Genomic DNA, 9,434 nt, shown 5'->3' on the forward strand with positions numbered 1-9,434 from the left:
GCTCCAGGTCATCAGACTGGCCCTGGGTCATGATCTGTTCTGAATACGCTCCAGGTCATCAGACTGGCCCTGGGTCATGCTCTGTTCTGAATACGCTCCAGGTCATCAGACTGGCCCTGGGGTCATGATCTGTTCTGAATACGCTCCAGGTCATCAGACTGGCCCTGGGTCATGATCTGTTCTGAATACGCTCCAGGTCATCAGACTGGCCCCTGGGTCATGCTCTGTTCTGAATACGCTCCAGGTCATCAGACTGGCCCCTGGGTCATGCTCTGTTCTGAATACGCTCCAGGTCATCAGACTGGCCCCTGGGTCATGCTCTGTTCTGAATACGCTCCAGGTCATCAGACTGGGCCCCTGGGTCATGCTCTGTTCTGAATACGCTCCAGGTCATCAGACTGGCCTGGGGTCATGATCTGCTTCTGAATACGCTCCAGGTCATCAGACTGGCCCTGGGTCATGATCTGTTCTGAATACGCTCCAGGTCATCAGACTGGCCCTGGGGTCATGATCTGTTCTGAATACGCTCCCAGGTCATCAGACTGGCCCTGGGTCATGCTCTCTTCTGAATACGCTCCAGGTCATCAGACTGGCCCTGGGTCATGATCTGTTCTGAATACGCTCCAGGTCATCGGACTGGCCCTGGGTCATGCTCTGTTCTGAATACGCTCCAGGTCATCAGACTGGCCCTGGGGTCATGATCTGTTCTGAATACGCTCCAGGTCATCAGACTGGCCCTGGGTCATGATCTGTTCTGAATACGCTCCAGGTCATCAGACTGGCCTTGGGTCATGATCCAGGGCCAGTCAGATGACCCGGAGCGTACAGATCAGGGTTGGGTTATAAAAAAATATCTGAAACTTTGAACATCCCACAGAGCACCATTAAATCTATTATTAAAAAATTGAAAGAATATGGCACCACAACAAACCTGCCAAGAGAGGGCCGTCCACCAAAACTCACGGACCAGGCAAGGAGGGCATTAATCAGAGGCAACAAAGAGACCAAAGATAACCCTGAAGGAGCTGCAAAGCTCCACAGCGGAGATTGGAGTATCTGTCCATAGGACCACTTTAAGCCGTACACTCCACAGAGTTGGGCTTTACGGAAGAGTGGCCAGAAAAAAGCCATTGCTTAAAGAAAGAAATAAGCAAACACATTTGGTGTTCGCCAAAAGGCATGTGGGAGACTCCCCAAACATATGGAAGAAGGTACTCTGGTCAGATGAGACTAAAATTGAGCTTTTTGGCCATCAAGGAAAACGCTATGTCTGGGCGCAAACCCAACACCTCTCATCACCCCGAGAACACCATCCCCACAGTGAAGCATGGTGGTGGCAGCATCATGCTGTAGGGATGTTTTTCATCGGCAGGGACTGGGAAACTGTTCAGAATTGAAGGAATGATGGATGGCACTAAATACAGGGAAATTCTTGAGGGAAACCTGTTTCAGTCTTCCAGAGATTTGAGACTGGGACGGAGGTTCACCTTCCAGCAGGACAATGACCCTAAGCATACTGCTAAAGCAACACTCGAGTGGTTTAAGGGGAAAACATTTAAATGTCTGGGAATGGCCTAGTCAAAGCCCAGACCTCAATCCAATTGAGAATCTGTGGTATGACTTAAGGATTGCTGTACATCAGCGGAACCCATCCAACTTCAAGGAGCTGGAGCAGTTTTGCCTTGAAGAATGGGCAAACATCCCAGTGGCTAGATGTGCCAAGCTTATAGAGACATACCCCAAGAGACTTGCAGCTGAAATTGCTGCAAAAGGTGGCTCTACAAAGTATTGACTTTGGGGGGGTGAATAGTTACGCACGCTCAAGTTTTCTGTTTTCTTGTCTTATTTCTTGTTTCACAATAAACAATATTTCGCAAGCCACTGTACCTTTTGAATTTGGATCCCGCGACGCGGTTGGCATCAAATCAAATCAAATTGTATTCGTCACATGCGCCGAATACAACAGGTGTAGACATTACATTGAAACTGAAGATGGACCACAGGAAGGTTGAGGTTGAGGCGGATTGGAAAACCAACCACCGGCTCAGGTGACAAGCCCAGGCCGATAGTGGTCAAGTTCCTGAGGTTCAAGGACAAGGTAGCTGTTCTGGAAGGAGCCAAGAACTTGAGAGGAACGTATATCTTCCTCAACGAGGACTATCCTGAAGCTGTGCGCCAGAAGAGGAAATAACTTATCCCAGCCATGAAAGCTGCCAGAGTGCGTGGTGACATTGCTTACATTCACTATGACAGGCTCATTGTCCACCCTCCCTCTATAAAGCCTGGAAGGGATGAGAGAGCCAAGCCTATGGGTTCATAGCTTCAGCAGACAGCCATGCAATCTCCATAGCCAAACATTGGCAGTAGAATGGCCCGTACGGAAGAGCTCAGTGATTTTCAACTTGGCACCGTCATAGGATGCCATCTTTGCCAACAAGTGAGTTAGTCAAATTTCTGCCCTGCTAGAGCTTCCCCGGTCAACTGTAAGTGCTGTTATTGGGAAGTGGAAACGTCTAGGAGCAATAACGGCTCAGCCGCGAAATGATAGACCACACAAGCTCACAGAACAGGACCGCCGAGTGCTGATGCGCTCACTATCGAGTTCCAAACTGTCTCTGGAAGCAACGTCAGCACAATAACTGTTCGTCAGGAGCTTGATGAAATGGGTTTCCATGGCGGAGCAGCTGGAGTGGTGTAAAGCTCGCCGCCATTGGACTCTGGAGCAGTGGAAACGCGTTCTCTGGAGTGATGAATCACGCTTCAACATCTGGCAGTCCGAAGGACGAATCTGGGTTTGGCGGCTGCCAGGGAGAACGCTACCTGCCCCAATGCATAGTGCCAACTGTAAAGTTTGGTGGAGGAGGATTAATGGTCAGGGGCTGTTTTTCATGGTTCGGGCTAGGCCCTTAATTTCAGTGAAGGGAAATCTTTAACGCTACAGCAAACAATGACATTCTAGACGATTCTGTGTTTCCACCTTTGTGGCAACAGTTTGGGGAAGGCCCTTTCCTGTTTCAGCATGACAATGCCCCTGTGCACAAAGCGAATTCCATATACTGTCCATACCGTCTATACACACCATTATACAGTGGGGAAAAAAAGTATTTAGTCAGCCACCAATTGTGCAAGTTCTCCCACTTAAAAAGATGAGAGAGGCCTGTAATTTTCATCATAGGTACACGTCAACTATGACAGACAAATTGAGAAAAAAATCCAGAAAATCACATTTGTAGGATTTTTAATGAATTTATTTTCAAATTATGGTGGAAAATAAGTATTTGGTCACTTACAAACAAGCAAGATTTCTGGCTCTCACAGACCTGTAACTTCTTCTTTAAGAGGCTCCTCTGTCCTCCACTCGTTACCTGTATTAATGGCACCTGTTTGAACTTGTTATCAGTATAAAAGACACCTGTCCACAACCTCAAACAGTCACACTCCAAACTCCACTATGGCCAAGACCAAAGAGCTGTCAAAGGACACCAGAAACAAAATTGTAGACCTGCACCAGGCTGGGAAGACTGAATCTGCAATAGGTAAGCAGCTTGGATTGAAGAAATCAACTGTGGGAGCAATTATTAGGAAATGGAAGACATACAAGACCACTGATAATCTCCCTCGATCTGGGGCTCCACGCAAGATCTCACCCCGTGGGGTCAAAATGATCACAAGAACGGTGAGCAAAAATCCCAGAACCACACGGGGGGACCTAGTGAATGACCTGCAGAGAGCTGGGACCAAAGTAACAAAGCCTACCATCAGTAACACACTACACCGCCAGGGACTCAAATCCTGCAGTGCCAGACATGTCCCCCTGCTTAAGCCAAACACACCGCCCGGGCAACGAAGGAGTGGCTTCGTAAGAAGCATTTCAAGGTCCTGGAGTGGCCTAGCCAGTCTCCAGATCTCAACATCATAGAAAATCTTTGGAGGGAGTTGAAAGTCCGTGTTGCCCAGCGACAGCCCCAAAACATCACTGCTCTAGAGGAGATCTGCATGGAGGAATGGGTCAAAATACCAGCAACAGTGTGTGAAAACCTTGTGAAGACTTACAGAAAACGTTTGACCTGTGTCATTGCCAACAAAGGGTATACAACAAAGTATTGAGAAACTTTTGTTATTGACCAAATACTTATTTTCCACCATAATTTGCAAATAAATTCATTAAAAAATCCTACAATGTGATTTTCTGGATATTTTTTCCTCATTTTGTCTGTCATAGTTGACGTGTACCTATGTTGAAAATTACAGGCCTCTCTCATCTTTTTTAGAGTGGGAGAACTTGCACAATTGGTGGCTGACTAAATACTTTTACCCCACTGTATACATACAGTATACATATATATATATATATATATACAGTACCTTCGGAAAGTATTCAGACCCCTTCACTTTTTCCACATTTTGTTACGTTACAGCCTTATTCTAAAATGGTGGTCCTCTGTAGCTCAGCTGGTAGAGCATGACGCTTGTAACGCCAAGGTAGTGGGTTCGATTCCCCGGGACCACCCATACGTAAAAATGTATGCACGCATGACTGTAAGTCGCTTTAGATAAAAGCGTCTGCTAAATGGCTTATTATTATTATTATTATTAAAATTGATTTTTTTTAAATTCCCCTCATCAATCTACACACAATACCCCGTAATGACAAAGCAAAAACAGGTATTTAGAAATGTTTTGCTAATTTATTAAAAATAAAATATCACATTTACATAAGTATTCAGAACCTTTGTTGAAGCACCTTTGCCAGCGATTACAGCATCGAGTCTTCTAGGGTTTGACGCTACAAGCTTGGAACACCTGTATAGAATCGGCTTCCTATTTTGCAACAAAGCCTCCTTCACTCATGCTGCTAAACATGTCATGAGCCCTCTCACTCCACCGGGTTACCACCTTAATGTGTTTCCACTATCTTCCACTCTGCTCATCTCTCTCTCTCTACTCAGCCTAACGAGCTCCACCTGTCCCTGCTCTGCTCGGCTCTAATTACTCTGCCAGCTGCGCTGCATTACCCACTAACCTCTCCCAGTATTTAAAGTCCCGTCTTTCAGCTCTCCTTTGTCAGATCGTCTGCAAAGCTCACACCCGGAACCTGTGTGCTCACGCTTCTGGCTCACCCTTGTTTTGTGACCCCGGACCTGCCTGATTCTTGGATACTCTTCTGCCCCAGGAAAACCAGACCTGCTTTCTGCCATTACGACTCCTGACTACTCTTCGACCCCGGTAACTCTCACCAGCCTTCTGCCTTGCTACAACGTATTTGGATTTCCCTTGAACTGTACTTCTGCCTGTTTTCATCCGCCCCGTTGTGTCTGTGTTTCCTCCCCCCAGGACTTCTGGACCACCAACCACCGGCGTCATCGGGACGCATCGCTGCCACTGGGGGGAGGCACAGACCCAGCACACTGGGCAGGGATAACCCCTGGAGCCTTCACTCACTCCCTACTTCCCTTTTCCCTTAAGTTTAAATAAACTTTCTGGTGTGACGCAATTGTGGTCCCTCTTGTCGTCTGTCTGAACCGTGACAAAACATGCCCTCGTAAAACTGACTATCCTACCGATCCTTGACTTCGGCGATGTCATTTACAAAATAGCCTCCAACACTCTACTCAGCAAATTGGATGTAGTCTATCACAGTGCCATCCGTTTTGTCTCCAAAGCCCCATATACTACCCACCACTGTGACCTGTACGCTCTCGTTGGCTGGCCCTCACTACATATTCGTCGCCAAACCCACTGGCTCCAGGCCATCTATAAATCACTGCTAGGCAAATCCCCGCCTTATCTTAGCTGAAGCTGGAGACTCTTATCTCCCTCACTAACTTTAAGCATCAGTTGTCAGAGCAGCTTACCGATCACTGCACCTGTACACAGCCCATCTGAAATTAGCCCACCCAACTACCTCATCCCCATATTGTTATTTATTTTGCTCATTTGCACCCCAGTATCTCTATTTGCACATCATCTTCTGCACATCTATCACTCCAGTGTTAATACTAAATTGTAATTATTTACAGTATGAAAAATGTATGCACTCACTAACTGTAAGTTGCTCTGGATAAGAGCGTCTGCTAAAATTACTAACATGTAGCTCCAACAGTGCAGTATAATTGGTCCAATTTTGACATTTTCACTTTAGGGGTGAACTCGCTTTTGTTGCCAGCGGTTTAGACATTAATGGCTGTGTGTTGAGTTATTTTGAGGGGACAATAAATGTACACTGTTATACAAGCTGTCCACTCACTACTTTACATTGTAGCAAAGTGTCATTTCTTCAGTGATGTCACATGAAAAGATATACTCAAATATTTACAAAAATGTGAGGGGTGTACTCACTTTTGTGAGATACTGTATGTATATATATACAGTACCAGTCAAAAGTTTGGACACACCTACTCATTCAAGGGGTATTCTTTATTTTTTTACCTGGAATGCTTTTCCAACAGTCTTGAAGGAGTTCCCACATATGCTGAGCACTTGTTGGCTGCTTTTCCTTCACTCTGTGGTCCAACTCATCCGAAACCGTCTCAATTGGGTTGAGATCCGGTGATTGTGGAGGCCAGGTCATCTGATGCAGCACTCCATCACTCTCCTTCTTGGTCAAATAGCCCTTACACAGCCTGGAGGTGTGTTGGGTCATTATCCTGTTGAAAAAAAAACAAATTATAGTCCCACTAAGCCCAAACCAGATGGGATGGCGTATCGCTGCAGAATGCTGTGGTAGCCATGCTGGTTAAGTGTGCCTTGAATTCTAAATAAACCACTGACAGAGTCACCAGCAAAGCACCATCACACCTCCTCCTCCATGCTTCACGGTCAGAACCACACATGTGGAGATCATCCATTCACCTACTCTGCGTCTCACAAAGACACAGCGGTTGGAACCAAAAATCTCAAATTTAGACTCATCAGACCAAAGGACAGATTTCCACCGGTCTAATGTCCATTGCTCGTGTTTCTTGGCCCAAGCAAGTCTCTTCTTCTTGTTGGTGTCCTTTAGTAAAATTTGATTTGATTTGAGATTTAGTAGTGGTTTCTTTACAGCTATTCGACCATGAAGGCCTGATTCACGCAGTCTCCTCTGAACAGTTGATGTTGAGATGTGTCTGTTACTTGAACTCTGTGAAGCATTTATTTGGGCTGCAATTTCTGACCTGGTAACTCTAATGAACTTATCCTTTGCAGCAGAGGTAACTCTGGGTCTTCCATTCCTGTGGTGGTCCTCATGAGAGCCAGTTTCATCATAGCACTTGATAGTTTTTGCGACTGCACTTGAAGAAACTTTAAAAGTTCTTGAAATGTTCCATATTGACTGACCTTCATGTCTTAAAGTAATGATGGACTGTCATTTCTCTTTGCTTATTTGAGCTGTTCTTGCCATAATATGGACTTGGTCTTTTACCAAATAGGACTATCTTCTGTATACCACCCCTACCTTGTCACAACACAACTGATTGGCTCAAACGCATTAAGGAGGAAAGAAGTTCCACAAATTAACTTTAAAGAAGGCACACCTGTTAATTGAAATGCATTCCAGGTGACTACCTCATGAAGCTGGTTGAGAGAATGCCAAGAGTGTGCAAAGCTGTCATCAAGGCAAAGGGTGGCTATTTGAAGAATCTCAAATATAAAATATATTTTGATTTGTTTAACACTTTTTTTGGTTACTACATGATTCCATATGTGTTATTTCATAGTTTTGATGTCTTCACTATTATTCTACACTGTAGAAAATAGTAAAAATAAAGAAAAACACTTGAATGAGTAGGTGTGTCCAAACTTTTGACTGGTACTGTATATATATATTCCTGACTCTGACATTGCTTGTTCATTTCTTTATTTTTTGGGGATTTGTGTGTATTGTTTTGTATTGTTAGGTATTACTGCACTGTTGGAGCTAGAAACATAAGCATTTCGCTGCACCTTCGATAACATCTGCAAAATCTGTGTACGCGTCCAATCACTTTTTATTGGATTGGAAGATGGATTGGATGGATTGGATATCTCTCTCTCTCTCTCTCTCTCTCTCTCTCTCTCTCTCTCTCTCTCTCTCTCTCTCTCTCTCTTTTGCGCTCTAACTCTCTTTTGCGCTCTCTCTCTCCCTCCCCCTCTCTTCCTCCCACCGTTTCGCTTCCCCTCTCTCTCCCCCCCCCCTCTTCCTCTCTCCCCGCCAGCCTTTGAGGAGCCAGTCCCTGATGATCGTTACCATGGTATCTACTTTGCGATGCTATTGGCCGGCGTGGGCTTCCTGCTTCCCTACAACAGCTTCATCACTGACGTGGACTACCTTCACCACAAGTTCCAGGGTAACAGACACACTCCACCCACGGTGTTGTAAGCGACCCTGCATTCATAAAGCACGTAGACTACGTCAATGGAACTAGCTTCCTGGAAGCCGTATCCTGACCAGAACCTTGTGGGTTTGACAACTCCACTCTCTCCCTATTTCATGACAGGACAGAGAGAGGTAGAGAGGAAAGATACCAGAGATTATCTGGAGGCAGCAGACGACCCCAGTGTTAGAATTCTGTTGTATTGTTCTGTCTTCCATTGGGGAATGAATCATGTGCTTTTCTCCCGCTCTCTCTGTGTGTGTGTGTGTGTGTGTGTGTGTGTGTGTGTGTGTGTGTGTGTGTGTGTGTGTGTGTGTGTGTGTGTAGGAACCTCCATAGTATTTGATATGAGTCTGGTGTATATCATGGTGGCTCTAGTCGCTGTCATACTAAACAACATCCTGGTGGAGAGGATCAGTCGACACACACGAATCACCGTGGGTGAGTAATTCAACATTGTTAATTGACCAACGTGACATTTTGAATGTTCAAATATTCGAAGTAAAGTGGTTAAGGTTAGAGTATATTAATATTCTAAGTAAAGGGGTTAGAGTATATTAATATTCTAAGTAAAGGGGTTAGGGTATATTAATATTCTAAGTAAAGGGGTTAGGGTATATTAATATTCTAAGTAAAGGGGTTAGGGTATATTAATATTCTAAGTAAAGGGTTATGGTTAGAGTATATTAATATTCTAAGTAAAGGGGTTAGGGTTAGAGTATATTAATATTCTAAGTAAAGGGTTATGGTTAGAGTATATTAATATTCTAAGTAAAGGGGTTAGAGTATATTAATATTCTAAGTAAAGGGGTTAGGGTATATTAATATTCTAAGCAAAGGGGTTAGAGTATATTAATATTCTAAGGAAAGGGGTTAGGGTATATTAATATTCTAAGTAAAGGGGTTAGGGTATATTAATATTCTAAGTAAAGGGGTTAGAGTATATTAATATTCTAAGTAAGGGGGTTAGGAGTATATTAATATTCTAAGTAAAGGGGTTAGGGTTAGAGTATATTAATATTCTAAGTAAAGGGGTTAGAGTATATTAATATTCTAAGTAAATGGGGTTAGAGTATATTAATATTCTAAGTAAAAGGG

The 9,434-nt window shown here is 44.4% G+C and overlaps 1 long non-coding RNA gene across 1 annotated transcript in view; it reads left to right on the top strand.

Moving 5' to 3' along the window:
• The window catches only part of LOC123489803, a 10,055-nt gene extending 1,282 nt beyond the window's left edge, over nucleotides 1-8,773 (top strand). Inside the window, exons 2-3 of the long non-coding RNA XR_006660662.1 lie at nucleotides 8,178-8,309; nucleotides 8,664-8,773. This is a non-coding gene — a long non-coding RNA (uncharacterized LOC123489803). The remainder of the gene's footprint in view (nucleotides 1-8,177; nucleotides 8,310-8,663) is intronic.
• The last annotated feature ends 661 nt before the right edge of the window (nucleotides 8,774-9,434 follow it).

The sequence above is a fragment of the Coregonus clupeaformis genome, unplaced genomic scaffold (assembly GCF_020615455.1).
Source record: "Coregonus clupeaformis isolate EN_2021a unplaced genomic scaffold, ASM2061545v1 scaf3321, whole genome shotgun sequence".
NCBI classification, from domain to species: Eukaryota; Metazoa; Chordata; class Actinopteri; order Salmoniformes; family Salmonidae; genus Coregonus; species Coregonus clupeaformis.